Source organism: Pongo abelii, chromosome 2 (genome assembly GCF_028885655.2).
Source record: "Pongo abelii isolate AG06213 chromosome 2, NHGRI_mPonAbe1-v2.0_pri, whole genome shotgun sequence".
NCBI lineage: Eukaryota > Metazoa > Chordata > Mammalia > Primates > Hominidae > Pongo > Pongo abelii.
In genome coordinates this window covers 14,161,756-14,178,745 of record NC_085928.1, presented here as the reverse complement: position 1 = coordinate 14,178,745, position 16,990 = coordinate 14,161,756, and the positions used below count along the sequence as shown (strand labels likewise).

Here is a 16,990-nt window from a genome sequence, read left to right as displayed (position 1 = left end):
TGTGAGGAAATGAATTTCCATTGTTTTAAGCCACCTGGCTTGTGGTACTTTGTTACACAACCCAAACAAATGCATACACTCTCCTACATAAAAAGTCACACACTCTCCTACATAAAAAGCCACACATGGTTCCCATACAGTCTTCCTCCCTACAATCCTCAGGTCCACAGCTCACAAGCAACTCCTGCCTCCCCCAGCACCACTCCTTCTTATCTACCTGCTGTGTACATGCAAAGACTCCCACAGAGCCCTACAGAAAGTGAGTTGAGAGGTCAGCCATTTCTAGAGTTTTTAGTACAGTTTGCTGATTAGCTGGGTCCTATGTCTTGCTGTAGGCACAACCTAGTTTATAAAGTTTGACTCCAACCAGTCTAGGATCTGTTGGTCTTTTTGGAAGGTGATAATTATAACCCTCAATGACTGATAAATGACTGGTATAGGCCCTCTGATGGGCTGAGAGGTTGCACAGAAGTACCACCGATGGGAGAGAGTTCACTCTCATGGGTCTAGTAGCAGCCTTTTAAATGGGAACCATTCTTCTAAAGGACTAGTTGGCAATATGGAACAAAGGCAAAAAAAGAGGATCGTATCTTTTGACCCAGTAATGCTTTTCTTGGAATATAATCCAAGGAAATAATACAACAGAAAAAATAAACTATTTGGACAAAGATCATTATAACAGTGTTACTTATAATAATGGAATTAAAAACTGAAAACATTAATTGTGGAACAATTAAAATAGAGTATGGTAATAATACCCAACATTTTCTGAGCACTTACTATGTGCCAGGCATTCCCCCAAGCACTTTGCTTGGATTCTCTCATCTAATCCTCACAAAAACTTTATAAGTTTGTTGTATTATCCCTGATTCCTTTTAGATAAATAAACTTGTTCAAGGTCATACAGTGAGGAAGTAGCAAGTGAGCACTAATTTATACCCTGTGCTTAGTTTGACTTTATTGTGGCCATCTGATCTTGGACAAATTCCTTCTAACTTCCCTAAGCTTTGGGCCATCAACTACAAAGTGGGAACAAGAACAATATCGTAAGATTGACAAAGATTAAATGCAAAATGTACAAGTAAACTGTAAAACATTATCCAAAAGAGAAGTATTTATAGCAAAATAATAACTGAATATTTTATGTGGCAGGCCTAATTGCAGCCTATTTTACATGCCACGTTGAATAGTTGAAATTTTGTCTTTTATGTAGCAGGGGATTAACATTGTTTTTAACTAGGGGTGTCACAATGAGATCTGTGTTTCAATACTGTTTTCAGGTACAATAATACAAGATTATCTCAGGGTGACAAAATTGGAACTTTACCTAGTTCTTGATCCTTAACAAGTTTTATGAGCTCTCCAGTAAAAGCCTTGGTCTGATTGTCCCAGAAGGCAATGAGGCCTTAGTCTGGGGTGAGCAGGGCGGCCTAGGAGCAGTAGTGCCCTTAACTCACAGACTCTGCAGGAAAGCATGGTCCTCATCCCCTAACACCTGTGCAAAAGGGTCTTGAACCTTGTCAAGAGGAAAGCAGAAACCTCAGAACACATGAAAAGGTGGTGGTGTTCTGAAGGCAGTTGGAGGTGACTCTCCTCATTCCTCCCACACTGGGTGGTCATAAGGAGGGTTATTATTATCAACATGTCCAAGAGGCCTTAAATTTTGCCATTAAATCCAAGGCAATTATGCAACTAATTCCACTAAACCAGGACTGGCACAGCTCCAGGTTCCTATCCCAGTAAACCTGGCTGAACAATGAAAGACAAGAGGCCCAAACAACCTAAGGCATCATCCAGACCTAGGATGGTCTTGTTCCAGAGCAGAATCAGAGGCTTGACCCTTGAATCACCCCTCCCCATCTTTCAGCTCGGAAATATTCTAGGCAGGAAAAGGGGATCAGCACACCCTCTCCATATCCCAGTCTGCAAATGGATTCTCCCATGATGTTTTCAAGTCGTTTTGCACTTCTGTTGTCCACCACTCTGCTCACCTCTGTCAGCCCAGGAGAGAAAGTGAGGGACTTAACATACCCCTCACAACAATTCTGGGAGGTTATTACATCTCCATTTTATAAGGGAGTGAACTGAAGTTCAGAGTAGTTAAATAATGTGCCCAGATTCATCCATCTAATAAGTTCTTGAGCTGGGACTGAAACCCAGATCTGTTAGCTCCAGGCCCTTCCCATCAACTGCCCACCCAGCCCTCCCAATCAATTAGGAAAATTGGCTAAGATGGACGATAAAATCTACCTGTGCAAAATCCGTTTGTAATGCCTGTCACATGGCTCTATCTAGTCCACACTCCACAGGCATGAAGGTCATTTAGGAGCCAGAAGGGCCTGGCCCCTCCTGCTCTGCCCCTTCCCACACACAGGCACACTCCTCTATAAAAGGATCTAGAAAGCCATGTTCCTGGAAAGGGGTCAATCAAGCCCTTTTAGAACACCAGCACTGGGCTGGCACCTGGAGGCATGAATTCCTGAGCCTGCTAGCTATGGTGCCAACCACATCCCCCAGAAAAAGGACAGAGAGTAATTAGAAAGCAACGCCTCTCAGACCAAACATGAGTTACATTTCTAAAATAATCTCAAAATGAAAGATCAGCCTGGGGCCTGCAGTGACAGCACTTGAACCCAACTCCTTCACCCAACCTCCGTTTCTTCTAGGCTCCTTGAGGGACCCAAAAAGGAAGCTGCAGCAGAGTACCACTGAAAGGCACACGTGTTTCCACCCAGCCACAAAGGTTCACTAGCCATCTACCATATACCTGACAGGAGATCAGATGGCCCTATTGTGGCCCTACCCCTGAGAAGCTCATGGCTCAATGACAACGCAAGCTGAGAAACAAAGACAGGGCCAGCACAGACCAGATGCTCTAAACCAAGTGGAATTTATCTCAAGAATACAACTTGTCTGGAACAGTTGAAAATCAATCAATGTAATTCACCACATTAGCAGACTAAAGCAGGTGTAGGCAAACTATGGCCCATGGGCCAAATCCAGCTTGTTGTCTATTTTTGTAAACCAAGGTTTACTGAAACACATCCATGCCCATTCATTTACATGTTATCTATAGCTCCTTCCATGCTCCAATGGCAGGGATGAATACCTGTGACAGAGATGGTATAGCCTGCAAAGTTGAAAATATTTACTATCTGTATCTGCTTCTTTACAGAAAAAGTCCACAAGCTCCTGGTCTAAACTATTAGGAGAGAATGCTTTCATCCAACAAAACTGCAGCAACTCCAACTCCCTTTCCTCTCCTTTCTACAGACAGTATTGGGAGGCAGATGAGCATTAGGGTCCTAGACTGTCAGGGTGGGAAGACCAGGCCACTGCTTCCCATGAAAGAAACAGTCCATGGTGTGACCTTTTGCCTCCTTCCCATTGGTCCCACCCCCAAGCAGAAGCCTCAGGGCTTCCTGCTGGTAAGGCTTTTACTAAAGCTCTCCTAATAAATGCTTAGAGGTAGGAAAACTGGTTCTACACCTCCATGTCCCCTTTCCCAATCCAATTGTCCCAGAAAAAGAGAACCCTAGAAATTATCAGAAAAGAAAAAAAGTCTCAAATCAATGATCTAAGCATTCTCTTTAGCAAACTAGAAAAGGAAGAGCAACTGAATCCAAAACAAGCAGAATATATAATAAAGAAAAACCAATGAATCTGGAAACAAAAAACATTGAGAAAACTCAATTAAACCAACAAACACCTGGTTCTTTGAAAGAACCAATAAAATTCACAAACCGGTAACCAGATTGACCAAGAGCAAAGGAGAAGATACAAACTATAAATATCAGGAATAGAAAATGAGACATTACTACAATTCCTAAAGAAATTAAAAGCACAATAAGTTAATATTATGAACATTTATAAATATTCTGTCTTTTAGATTAAATAGACAAATTATCCCAAAGATACAACCTACTGAAAATCACTCAAGAAGAAACAAATAACCTGGATAGTCCTATATTTATTAAATAATTAATTTGCTGTTGAAAATCATGCCACAAAACAACTTCAGGCTCAGGTGTCACTGGCAAATTCTACCAAAACTTTCAGGAATAAATAACAACAGTTTTATGCAAACTCTTCCAGAAAATAGAAGAAGAAGGAACACTTCCCAACTCATAAGGCTACCAATATACCCTGACACCAAAACCAGACAAAGACATTGGATCACTATCCTTCATGAATATAGACACAAAAAACTTCAATGAAATTGAGTAAACCAAATCCAGCAATATATAAAAAGATTAATAATATACCACAAGTGGAGTTTATTCTGGGAATGTAAGGCTGGTTAAACATTTGAAAATCAATTACTGTAATTCCACATATCAATAGACTAAAGCAAGGATCAGCAAACTATGACTGGGAAAACTATGACCAGCAGGCCAAATCCAACCTGCAGCCTGTTTTTATAAATACAGCTTCCTGGAACACAGCCACATCTATTCACTTATTCATCTATTGTCTGTGGCCACTTTCATGCTACAATGGCAGAGCTGAATCAGAGTAGAGGAGATTTATGAGAGTTGAGTAGAGAGTTGAATAAAGTACCTTATGGCCCACAAAGCCTAAAATATTTGTTATCTGGCTACTATGACCTGTTTTTAACTCCCAGAACACTTCTGACGCCCAGCTATGTGGAGTTTTTTTCCTCATACCAACCAAGTCTCTCTCTAGACACCAGCTGCATCTTACAATCCAATTCAATGCTAACACTATCAACCTTGAGTTAGTGGTAGATCCTACAGCTTAAGGGCTCAGTCCCCAAGACTGCCCCCATTTCAGATGCTGATCACAAGTCCTGGGCCCCTCATATTTCTGACCAACCAACGATAAGTCAGGGATTCCCATGACCCCCTTCTTGGGTTTGATAATTTGTTAGAATGGTTTACAGAACTTGAGAGCCCTCTTTCCTTATATCTACCAGTTTATTTTACAGGATACAACCTTAGGAACAGCCAAATGGAAGAGATACATAGAACAAGGTATGTGAAAAGGGGCAGGGAACTTCCATGACCTCTCCAGGAATTGCCAGCACCTTGCCAGCATCTCAGTGTGCTTAGTCAATTCCGAAGCTCTCCAAACCCCTTTGATTAGGAGTTTTTACAGAGGTTTCGTTACATAGGAATCATTGATTAAATTACTGGCCATTAGTGATTTACTCGGTGTTCAGCCCTTCTCCCCTTCCTAGATGTTGGGGCAGGGTGTGCTGAAAATTGCAACCTTCTAATTACATGGTTGGTTCCTCTGACAATCAGCCCCCATCCTGAAGCTATATAGGGGCTCACCAAGTGTCACCTCACTAGCATAAACTCAGGTATGGTTGAAAGGGACTTATTATGAATAACCAAAGACATTCCTCTCACCACTCTCACTCAGGAAATTCCCAGGGTTTTAGAAGCTCTATGCCAGAAACTGAAAATAAAGACCAAATATATATTTCTTATTTTTCTCACACTGCCCTTTGTGAAAAAGTTTGCCAACTCATGGACAAAAGAAAAAAATATGATCATCTCAACAGATTCATAAAAAGCACTTGAACAAATCATTATTCATTCACGGCAAAGACAAATAAAATCTAAGCAAACTAGAAGGAAACTTCCTCAAACTGATAAAAAGTATCTACAAAAAACCTATGACTAATATCATACAAGATGATATAAGACTCAACGCCTGCCTCCTAAGATTGGAAATAAGGCAATGATGTCTGTTTTCACCACTCCTGTTTAACATTATACTGGAAATCCTAACCAGCACAATAAAGCAACAAAAATAAAGGCAAAGAAATTGGAATTGAATAAGTAAAACTCTCTTTATTCAGAGATGACATGATTATTTATGATGAAAATCTCAAAGAATCTCGAAAAAAAGCTATTAGAACTAATAAGTCAGTTTAGAAAAGTCAAAAGATATAAGGTCAACAAACAAAAATCAATTGCTTAAAAATAATTAAAAAGCTCAGGGAAATAGTTAAGAGCAGATGAGGGCTGAAAATTGATTCTATATCCCAGCCTTTTAAATTGTTTAAGTTAAACATTAGATTTAGCTAGCTACTAATCACATTAGATTTTCAAACTCTGCAAGTACATATTTTGCTGTACTTTATTCTGATTTAAATTTTTAAAAAATCCATTAAAATACTAAATCAATTGTAGTTATTAATACCAGCAATGAACAATTGGAAAACAGAATTTTACTAAAAGTACCATTAAAAATTGCACCAGAACATGAAATACGTAGCTATAAACATGACAAAATATGTTCAATATTTATATGCTAAAAACTATAAAATATTGATAAGGAAATCAAAGATGACCTAAATGGAGAAATATAGTTTATTTATGTACTCAAAAACCCAACATTGTTAAGATGTCAATTCTCTCCAAACTGATTTATAGATTCAGTGCAATACCAACAGACTTCCATCAGGAATTTATGTAGAAACCAACAAGAGGATTCTAAAATTTATATGCCAGGCCAAAAAATCTGTAATAGCCAAAACTATTTTGAAAAGAAAGAACTAAGTTGAAGGGCTCAAATTTCCTTACTTCAAAACTTACAATAAAGCTACAATAATCAATACAGTGTGGTATTGTTGAAAGAATAAACACATAAATCAATGGGACAGAATACTCAGAATAGACCACACATACATGCTCAACTGATTTTCAACAAAGGTACAAAGACAGTTCAATAAGAGAAGGATAATCTTTTCACTGTGGTGCTAGCACAATTGGACATTCATATGCACAATAGAATCTCTATCTATACCTTACATCATGTATAAAAATTAACTTAAAATGGATCGGAACTAAATATACAACCTAAAACTGTAAAATGCCTTGAAGAAAGCATTGGAGAAAATCTTAATGACTCCACATTAGGTCAGTATTTCTCAGATATAACAGCAAAAGCATAACACATTTTTAAAAATTGATAAATTGAATTTCATCACAATTAAAGACTTCTGTTATGCAGTAACAGGCATTGTTAAAGAGAATCAGAAGACAAGCTATAGACAGCAAGAAAATATTTGCCAAACATGTACCCGATAAAAGATTAATGTCCAGAATATATAAAGAGCTCTCAAATCTAAATCATAAGGAAACAAACAATCCAATAAAACTTGGGCAAAAGACTTAAACAGATACTTCACCAAAGACAATATATGTTTGGCAAGTAAGTACAAAGATGTTCAACATCAGTAGTCACTAAGGAAATTCAAATTAAAAACACAATATGATAAAACTATACCTATTAGAATGTCTAAAATTTTTGAAATCTGACAATACCAAGTACTGACAAAGATGTGGAAAGTATAACCCTCATATATTACTACCAGGAATGCAAAATGGTACAGCCACTTTGGAAAACAGTTTGGTATTCTATTACATTTACCATACCTCCCAGAAACCCCAATCCTAGATATTTACCCAAGTGAAATGAAATCTACGTTCACATAAAAATCTGTTCACAGATATTGATAGTGAATTGTTCATTATCACCTCAAACTGGAAACAGCCCAAATGTCCTTCAACTGGGGAATAGGTAAACACACGGTGATACGTCTTTACAATGGAATAATACTCAGCAACAAAAACAAAAGACCTATTGATATATCCACCACCATGGATGAATCTCAAACACATTAATGCTAAGTGAAAGCAGGCACACTAAAAAGCCTACAAACCATGACTCCATTTATATGACACTCTGAGATAGGAAAGAACACAGGGAGAGAAAGCAGATCAGTAACTGCCAAGGTCTGCAGGTGGTGGAAGAGCAGACAACAAAAGCTCACAAGGGAATTCTGGGAGGTGATGGAGCTCTTCTGTATCTCAATTGTGATGGTGCCTATATGACTATATATACATTTGTCAAAATTCAGAACGGAACTTCCTCATAATTGTGTACTAATTGTTCAGAATTGTACATTAAAACAGGTGAATTTTACTGTATATAAATTATATCTACTTTTTTACATGAGAAAGAAAAAGAGTCTTCAATAAAACCTATTACGATGCAGCATTGAAAAGAAAAGTTATTGTGTACCTGGGAAAATGCTGATCATTTGTCAAACAATGGAATCAAAAGACAGTAGAAACTGCCAAATTTACCAGACCAGAATACACTGAAGCTAGGAAAAGTTGGTGTGACTGATTTATGTGCAACAGATGATCAGGTAGATACTGAATATTTATTTTTTTCAAAGTTCCCAGTTAACTTTTAGAAAAAGATATCTTTTAGCAATATTACTTATAGAAAAGCCAGAACTCAAAATTTAATCTAAAGAATACATAGATAAAACCCTGGTAGATTTTAATATTCCTCAGACTTCTTCTGTCAATTCTAAAGGTGCCAAAAATGTCAAAATTGTGGGCACATACAAAACTGGCTAAGGGAAGCAAAGACAATTAATAGTTCAATCTCACTTAGGACTACAGATGTAAAAAACCAAAATAAAATATTAGAAAATCAAAGTCACTAGGGTATTTTTTTTTAAAAAACTATACATTATGACTAAGTGTTTATTCCAGGAATGCAAGAATGTGTCAACATTCAAAAATCATGAACACAGATTATGAAAAACAGCATTTCACCTTGAAATCATATGTAACTCTGATAGATTATATCAGTTATCACATTATCATAGTTCAGAAGGATCTTTATATTTTGATTATAATGATGATGAAACTGGTATGCAATTTCAAAAATTAAGGTATATTGTAATTTAGAAACTTTTCTAAAATTGTCTATATGAAAGGAAGTGCTTTTTCCTGAGAAACTATAAAGTGATACGAATCTTAGTGCCTATAATTTGGAATAAAGAAAATATGAGAATCCATCTTTTATCATGCTATTACCTTTATTTTTTCTCCTCAGCTGGCCTAAATTGGTTTCTGTTAATTTTGAAGAATCCTTCCTAACACACAAATCAAAAAAATAACAGAAATAATTACATAGTGAAAAATCAAATCAGGTTGACATCAGAAACACCTGGAAAGCTTTGTTAAACCAGAGATTCCCTGACCCCACCAAGGTAGTCTGGGCTGGGACTGGGGAGCCATAGATTATTTTTCAAACAAGGTTCCCAAAGAGATTTTGTTATCAGCCAGTTCTGGAACCACTGCTATGAGGAAACAGAGGCATTAACATATTCTTCCCTTGATGTTTTTTCAGTATAGTTACAGATATAAAATTTTAGCATGAGAAAAATTAAACAAATGATAAAAACATACCATAATAATTTATGACTTGTCTCTGTAAAAAGAATTTTACAGGGACTTATTTCTAGAGAAGTTGAGGCTGAAAAGGTCAGAGGCAGCCTCTGGGGGCAGTATCTGACAGTTATTAGGAACTTAACTCATTCTCTGAACAAATATTTAAGGATAGAAGAACCTGTCAATCAAAGAGACAAGTGAAGAATATTCCAGGTGAGGATGAACGCACAGTCACAGTCAGAGACACATGAAAGTGTAAATTGGGCTGAGACAAGAAGTCTGGTTGTAGTGGGATCAAGGAGTGTGGGGGTGGCTGCTGTGAGACTGGGTTTGGAGGTCAGATTATAGAGGCCTGTGAACGGCTTAAGGCTGTTCTGTGTGAAACAGGGAGCCACCGGGGGTTTCTGAAGGTGGTGACATAGTCAGACTATGTTTTAGATCAACAAAGCAATCAAGTGTATGATGTATTTGGGCTACAGAGAAGCCACAGTTAATACACCAAGTGTGAGCTAGTACGGTCTGGTCAGGAAAAAATAGTAATATCGAAGTAAAACCAAGTGTTTCTCTGCCTGGGATAATCAGCAGGCCCACACGGGAGGAGCTGAGCCCCTAGGTGCCTGCCCAATCGCAACAAGAAGCCTGAGAACTCCCTAAAACTTACTATTGGGTAACATCAGTAGCAACTGCGTTGATTGTATCATGTACACCATGAGTGACTACTGGAAAGGCAGGAGCTTTTGGTAGTAATCAGAGGCAGGCTGCAAGGTAAGAACTGTGTTCCTCCAGGCATGTTCTAAAACCACCTGCTGCTTCCTCGTGAACATACTCATTTCCACAAGATTAGCAACCAAGTGATTACGAAAATGATCACCCTGTTGACACTAATAGGAAAATACCAAATGGAAATTTAACTTGGATAATGGGGAAGGTTAGGAATACATCTGCTTGAGTCATGTTCTATGAATGGACTCAGTACTTAGCTGGAAAGATGCATAAAGCTCAGGAGAAAAGTCAGAATGAGGTATACCTAGCCCTGCAGAACACATAACTGAAGAAGTGAGGTGAATGAATGAAAAGTGCCTTCTCATGGAGTGGCAGACAGCAAATCCCTTAGAATCTTCTCTGAGCACCTCCATTTACCCCATTAGCCAGTCCTTCTACCCAGATGTACCAAGCACCTGTGGTGTGTCAGGCACGAGGCTATGAGTAAGGATACAAGATGAACCACAGCCGGTGACCTCCAGGAGCACAGTGCCTAGCAGGACACTACCCTTACGACCGCATCACAAGCACAGGTTGCCAAGCACGTGTTCATCTGCCTACGGTCTCATCAGATGAGTAGAGAAGGGCTTCTCTGTCCATTTAAAGGTGCACAATCTGAGACCTGGAGATACCACGTCACATAGCAGGAGACAGTGCTGGAGCTAGCCCCCAAACCCGGGGCATCTTCCTGGTGTTTCCCACCACCTCAGATGACATTCCATGTAGTCTGACCCCAGGAAAGGGGAACAGCACTCGGTATCCAGGGGCCCTGAAGCAGACAGATGGCAGTGATCACAGGCCAGATAAAGGAAGGGCATTCACTCCTGCTCCCCATAGGACCCTCAGACTAAAGAGCACAGCCTTCAAGGACTCTGGAGAAGCAGGTGGGGCAGATGAGGGAACCAATGTGTATCCATTCTTCCTGCCTATGTCAGGCCGTTCACCTTCCTATGCCATCACCATCCTCCACCAGGATAGACAGTGATGAGAACTCTGGCTGATGCTGGCTCTACTACTTGGATTTTTTTTTTTTTTTTTTTTTTAGATGGAGTCTTGCTCTTGTTGCCTAGGCTGGAGTGCAGTGGTGTGATCTCAGCTCACTGCAACCTCTGCTCCTGGGTTCAAGTGATTCTCTTGCCCCAGCCTCCCGAGTAGCTGGGATTACAGGGGCCTGCCATCACACCTGGATAATTTTGGGATTTTTAGTAGAGATGGGGTTTCACCACTTTGGTCAGGCTGGTCCTGAACTCCTGACCTCAGGTGATCCACCCGCCTTGGCCTCCCAAACTGCTGGGATTACAGGCGTGAACCACCGTGCCCAGCTACCACTTGGCGTCTTAGGCCAGAGTTTCCTATTCAGTCCACTGCAAAGATCAAGTGGACTTGACCCTTAGTCCTAACACCCTGTGATTCCAGAACTAGGAAGTGAGCTACAATATATGAGGCATGAAAAGAGAACACAGCCCCAGAAACCCAAAAGTCTTCTACGGGCCTGGGCTTTCACTCTGGCCACCCAATTGCCTCTTAATATTTTTGATCGAGTTTAAAATAAAACAATTTCAGATGTCTCAGAATTATTATTGGCAGCAGAGGGAAAACAAGGACAGAATGAAAACCACCCCCAAAATAAACCTCAGGACAAGCACACTTGAATGTCTGGGAGTGCGCTGCAAGGTCAAAGGTATTGTGCCAGGGCCCAGCAAAGAAGGAGCTGACAGCCTTCAGACACCGGAGCCAAATGTTCCTGCCTTCCTCTCTCCTAGCAAATGCTCACCCTCCCTTCCTCCTCTCCATCTTTGAGGCCTTCCCCCATCACTCGCCCCTGAATTTCTTGTCATCCTTTAATTCTCTTAATGAAACTTGGAAATTGCATGTTGTCCCTGTTTTCTAATTACCTCATATGTGTTAGCTCTCTTGCTACCCACCCAGAGTCTCTTAGCATAGGCACATTACCTTTGTTTTTTGTTTGTTTGTTTGTTTTTTGAGACGGGGTCTCGCACTGTCGCCTGGGCTGGAGTGCAGTGGCACCATCTTGGCTCACTGCAAGCTCTGCCTCCTGGGTTCACGCCATTCTCCTGCCTCAGCCTCCCGAGTAGCTGGGACTACAGACGCCCGCCACCACGCCCGGCTAATTTTTTGTATTTTTAGTAGAGACGGGGTTTCACCGTGTTAGCCAGGATGGTCTCAATCTCCTCACCTTGTGATCCGCCTGCCTTGGCCTCCCAAAGTGCTGGGATTACAGGTGTGAGCCACCGTGCCTGGCCCACATTACCTTTGTTTTATAATCCTCTACAGAGCTTGATACAAAGTAGACATCATTAGTGTCTGCTGGTTGATTTACAAGTCATTCTATAGACCTGGAGAACACTGCCCGGTATATATACTAAAAGCTATTCTTTGTTTTGTGCCTATTTATATTCCTATATTCATTTAATTTTTATAACCGCCCTCACTGTCAGATGACAAACCTCAAGTCAGCTCACAGAGGTTAAAACCCACACCCAAGAACACCCAGCCAGTAAGTGAACGGGATGGAAGTGAACCCAAGTTTAACACCAAAGATCACATTCTGCCTGGTTGCCTCCTCCTGCCAGAAACCTGAATGAGACCTACTATACATCAGAAATCCTCATCTCTGAAAACAAGAAAGGTAAACAGCATCCTCAACTATAAAAGCCCCAAGTTGCAGGTGTTCGGTTCCCCCAAAGATTATGAGAAATAACCCATAAGGTCCTGGATTAACAAATTAGCATCAGATCTGAGCGCCCAGAGCCAGGGGAAAAAAATCAAGAAGCAGGTCTGAAAGAAAAGGAAATCCTCTCCTCATCCCTTTTGTCTCCAAAGGGGCTTTCTGACTCCAGAGGGCTCTGCACTGAAGACCCAGGGAAGGAGACGAGCGGAGGGTGGAAGGCGGGCAAGGAAGTACCAACAGAGGGGGGATGGGGACAACGTGGGAAATCTGAGAAGCCAGATCTACAAAAAAATTTCCACTGCTCCCTAGTGGGGTGCCCATTCACCCTCAGACACTGAAGTACAGTGAGCAGGAGGGCAGGGAAAAGAAGGTGGTGGGAGCATCTGGAAACACAGCCTTACCTTCCAGCCCATGAGGCAGCAACTTTTGCTGGCTCTCCTCCTGCCCCAGCCAACTCGGCTGGCTGTCATAGTAAATTTCATGGGGGCTGCAGCCCTCACACACCAGGTGCATGCAACAAGGAGGAGGGATGCACCTGCTGGCCTGCAGTGCAAATACGGAGGTCCACCCACCTTGAGTTTGTGAGGGGAATGCATTTGCTCAACCTGTTGGCATCAAACGAATGGAAAAGTGTGCAGTCAAAACTCAAGAAAGAATAAAGAGAATCCATCTGCAGAATGGCGCAGGTGGGAGAGGGGCGTGGCTTGTACGGGCACTGCTGCTCTGCACAGCCACGTCTGACCGCTTGTAAGGCAGGAGGCTGGGGGAGCACAGGGAAGAGATAGAAGTCACATGGCACGGGAGCTCATCACAGTGACATCGCTCTGTCCCACTCTGGCTCACTGCTGGATGGTTCCTTGATTCTGAGTACTCAGGCCACCCAATAGACCCCGCTCAGGCCCGAGCATCCACATGGACATTTTCCATGCAAATGGCCTTGCCTCATATCCTCTGCATGCACCCTCTGTTGGCCAAGTTGAGCGAGGACATTGTCTTTTGTTGGGAAAGGATACTTTTTAAGTGCTGTTTCTAAATTTTACTACATTTGCTGAAAAGACAGGACAGGAAGCTTTTAAGAATGAACAGTCTCCCAGCCTGTGTGGGTTGGTTTCAGCTGTGAGAGGTGCAGCTGGGCTTCCAAGTAGGCTTATATTTCCAGACTCCCAAGAAGTATTGTTCCCAGAAAGATACTAAATAAGACCCCCCATACTCATGAGACACTGTACTCATATCCCCAAGCAAGGCTGCATTCTGAAACCCCCACCCCACCTTATGAACTTCCTAAAAGACAGACAAGCCAACTAGTTGTGTTTCAAACTCTAGGCTCATCTTATATTTTGAGGATAAAAGCAAGGGGTCATTCTCAAAGACACTGAATACATGGTGACCCCAGTGCATTCACAATCTATGCCTCTGAGGCCAGCAAAGATCTCCCTAGCCAGAGACCCAGATCCTTTCCCCATCCTTGGAACTCAAAGGCCTCTCCCCTCTGCACCATCTGGGTCACCTCCTTCTCTGACAAGCCTTCTCAGCAGATTCCCCCCCACCACCTGCCAGCAAGGAGCCCCTACTCTGCAGTGACTGTAGCTGTCTGTCTACCATGTTCAGGCAGCAGGTGGGGCCACCTGGCCTTACTAGTTAGACTAGGAATGTTCCAAGGCCTAGTCTGCTTTGTATATGTTCTCTAAGATCTGGCCCCTGGGGAAGCAGCCCCTGATGAAGGGGTGAGCAAACCTCACACAAACAGCAACTACTCCGGCTGGATGCAGTGGCTCATGCCTGTAACCCAGCACTTTGGGAGGCAGAGGTGGGCGATCACTTGAGCCCGTTAGACTAGTCTGGACAACATGGCGGGACCCTGTCTCTACGAAAAATCCAAAAAACTAGCCAGGTGTGGTGGCATACACCTGTAGTCCCTGCTACTCAGGAGGCTGAGGTGGAGGATTCCTTGAGCCTGGTAGGTCAAGGCTGCAGTGAGCCGAGATCATGCCACTGTACTCCAGCCTGGGCAATGGAGCCAGACCCTGTCTCAAAATAAAAAATAAAAATAAAAATCAGACAAGGAAACATCTACAAGGCTGCAGCTACCCTCCTCCTCAGCTAGCCAGTTATTACACAAAAGAAACTGAACATGGGAGATAAAACCAGCATAAATGCTTCCCCACTGTGGGGTGGTTCTCCAAGCTCATGCTTCCCTGCAAATGAGGTCCAGCATCCCTTGTATCAGCAGTGAACAATGGGACAGACCTGTACATCTTGGCAAAAAAGCTCTTGTGCATGTCCCCAGAGTACCCACTACCCAATCCAGCATCCAGAGTCCAACCACTCTGGACCCAGGACCAACTGCTCAGGTTCCTCCCAGACCCAAGGCTCCTGGCCTACTGAGAGTGGGAGAAAAAGGGGAAACCTCACTCTGGGCAGGAAGGAAAATTCCATGCTGCCCTAGAGCACTGTGGTGCCAGCAGCATCATCCTCCACAGTCCCACAGTGTGCAGGCGGGGAAGAGACTAAGAGAATCACAGAAGAGAGAAGGAGGTCAACAATTTGAGAGAAAAGAAAACAGATAGTTCTATTAGAACCCAAAATGCCTTGTAGGAACCTAATAAAGTCACCAGATGCACCTACACTTCTCCCAGAGACTTGCATTGTTGATTCCTGATTCTTTGAAGTGTAGGTGGGGTTCCCCAAATGGTCCTCCTAAGCCCACCACCTGGAAAGAATTTATTGATAAGCACATTTTGACAAAAAGGATTCCATTCAGGTAGAGAAGAACACAGCCTCTCTCGGAAGGGGGATGCAGCTCCAGGGCAGGTTCTCAAAGGCTGTGGGGTGGGAGGGTCATTGCATATACTCTGGTCTTTGCACTTGGGGAGAGGAGGGATGGTAAAAACCAACGGCCTGAGGTCTGGCATCACGCCTACTGCCCAGGTGTTTCCCTACACCCACCCAGCTCCCTGAATCACAACAGCTAATTTTACTCCCTCTAGACTCTAGTAGAGCTGGGTCGTCTCCTTCTGGCTATGAAATAGAAAGTGCCCCGCACCCCAACACACACACCCCAATCTAAAAAAAAATTCTAGAAACCATTTCCCCATCAGCCCATCTTCGCATCTGCAATGCCACTCCTAGAAATTCAGTCCTTTGGGTCTTGAAGGGTTTTAGTTCTGTAAGTTCCAGGGAGGGGGTCTACCTTAACCATTGACAGCTCATATCTCCTGAGAAGTTTATCCAAAACTTTCCAACCGCAATCATCAGCGAACAAGGTCCCTCAACAATGGGACCCCAGTTAATGCGAAGGAGGCAGAGCGAGGCAAGGAGCTTAAGTGAGGAGTATGGAGTAGGAACAAGTCTGCAAAGCCCGCGCCCCAGCTTCGCCTGAGATGGCCAGGTCTGGCACTCGCGGGCCGCCTTCCCCGCCCTACCTTCTCGGAATCACATTTGGGCTGGAAGGACCTTCACGTGGCACCCCCTTCCCAGAGGCCGTCACCGAGTCCTCTAGCGAGGGTCTGGGAGCTGGGAGAAGGGTCCGCTTCTCCTCCGCCCCTCAAATCAAAGGCACCCCCTTCGGATGATTCCTAGAGAGGCAATCCCATCACTGTCCCCAAGCACTTCATCTCCCCAAAAGAAAACTCGTGCAGCCTGGCGTCACTGGGGTCGTCTCCTTACGCCCCCGACTCCTCACCGCACCCCGGGGCCCCTCTCCATCAGGGGAGTCGGGGGGCACAGACGGTGGGGGTCCCAGCCCCCACCCAGAACTCCCACCCTCGGAGCCTTGACTTCCAGGGCCCGCGCCTGGACAAAAGCGTGGGGCGGGCTCACTCACCCGCGCGGCGAAGGCGGCCCGGGAGCCGGGGTACCGGCGCTCGGCGGGGCGCCCCGGCCGCAGGCGCACAGCGCGGGCTCCGAGCTCTCTCAGCGCCCTGCTGCCGACCGGGCGGCGCGGGGAGCCCGCGAGGCGCGTCCGGGACTGCGCAGGGCGGGGCGGGGGTGAGCGAACCGGCGAGAGAGAGAGCTAGTGGGAGAGCGGAGAGCGGACGCGCGCTGGGGAGAGCGAGTGAGGGCGCGGCGCTACGGGGTCAGCACTCAAACCACCGGCTCCAGCCCCCATGCGCTGATTTGCATGACATTTGCATAGCGCTCGGGGAGTGGACCTGCTGCCCTTCCCGCCACGCCCACCCGCCTTCTGCTTCGGAGTCGGGAGCGGAGAATCCGCAGCCAAACCGAGCGCCAGACCCGGGGCCCCCTTGCACTTACCCTGCACCGCCCCAGTTACTCCTCGCACGCGGCGGTCAGCGGGCTGGTACTG

The 16,990-nt window shown here is 43.7% G+C and overlaps 1 protein-coding gene across 3 annotated transcripts in view; it reads right to left on the bottom strand.

Annotated features, from left to right (window-relative positions):
• MYLK (myosin light chain kinase) overlaps positions 1–16,737 on the bottom strand; it is a 280,320-nt gene extending 263,583 nt beyond the window's left edge. For 2 of the 3 annotated variants that reach the window (XM_054551385.2, XM_024245412.3), the window contains exon 1: positions 16,508–16,737. The gene's annotated coding sequence lies outside the window, so the exon portion shown is untranslated. Of the gene's footprint in view, positions 1–16,106; positions 16,457–16,507 lie in introns of those variants that run through there. The other variant, XM_054551384.2, reaches the window with a different exon arrangement.
• Positions 16,738–16,990: the final 253 nt, after the last annotated feature.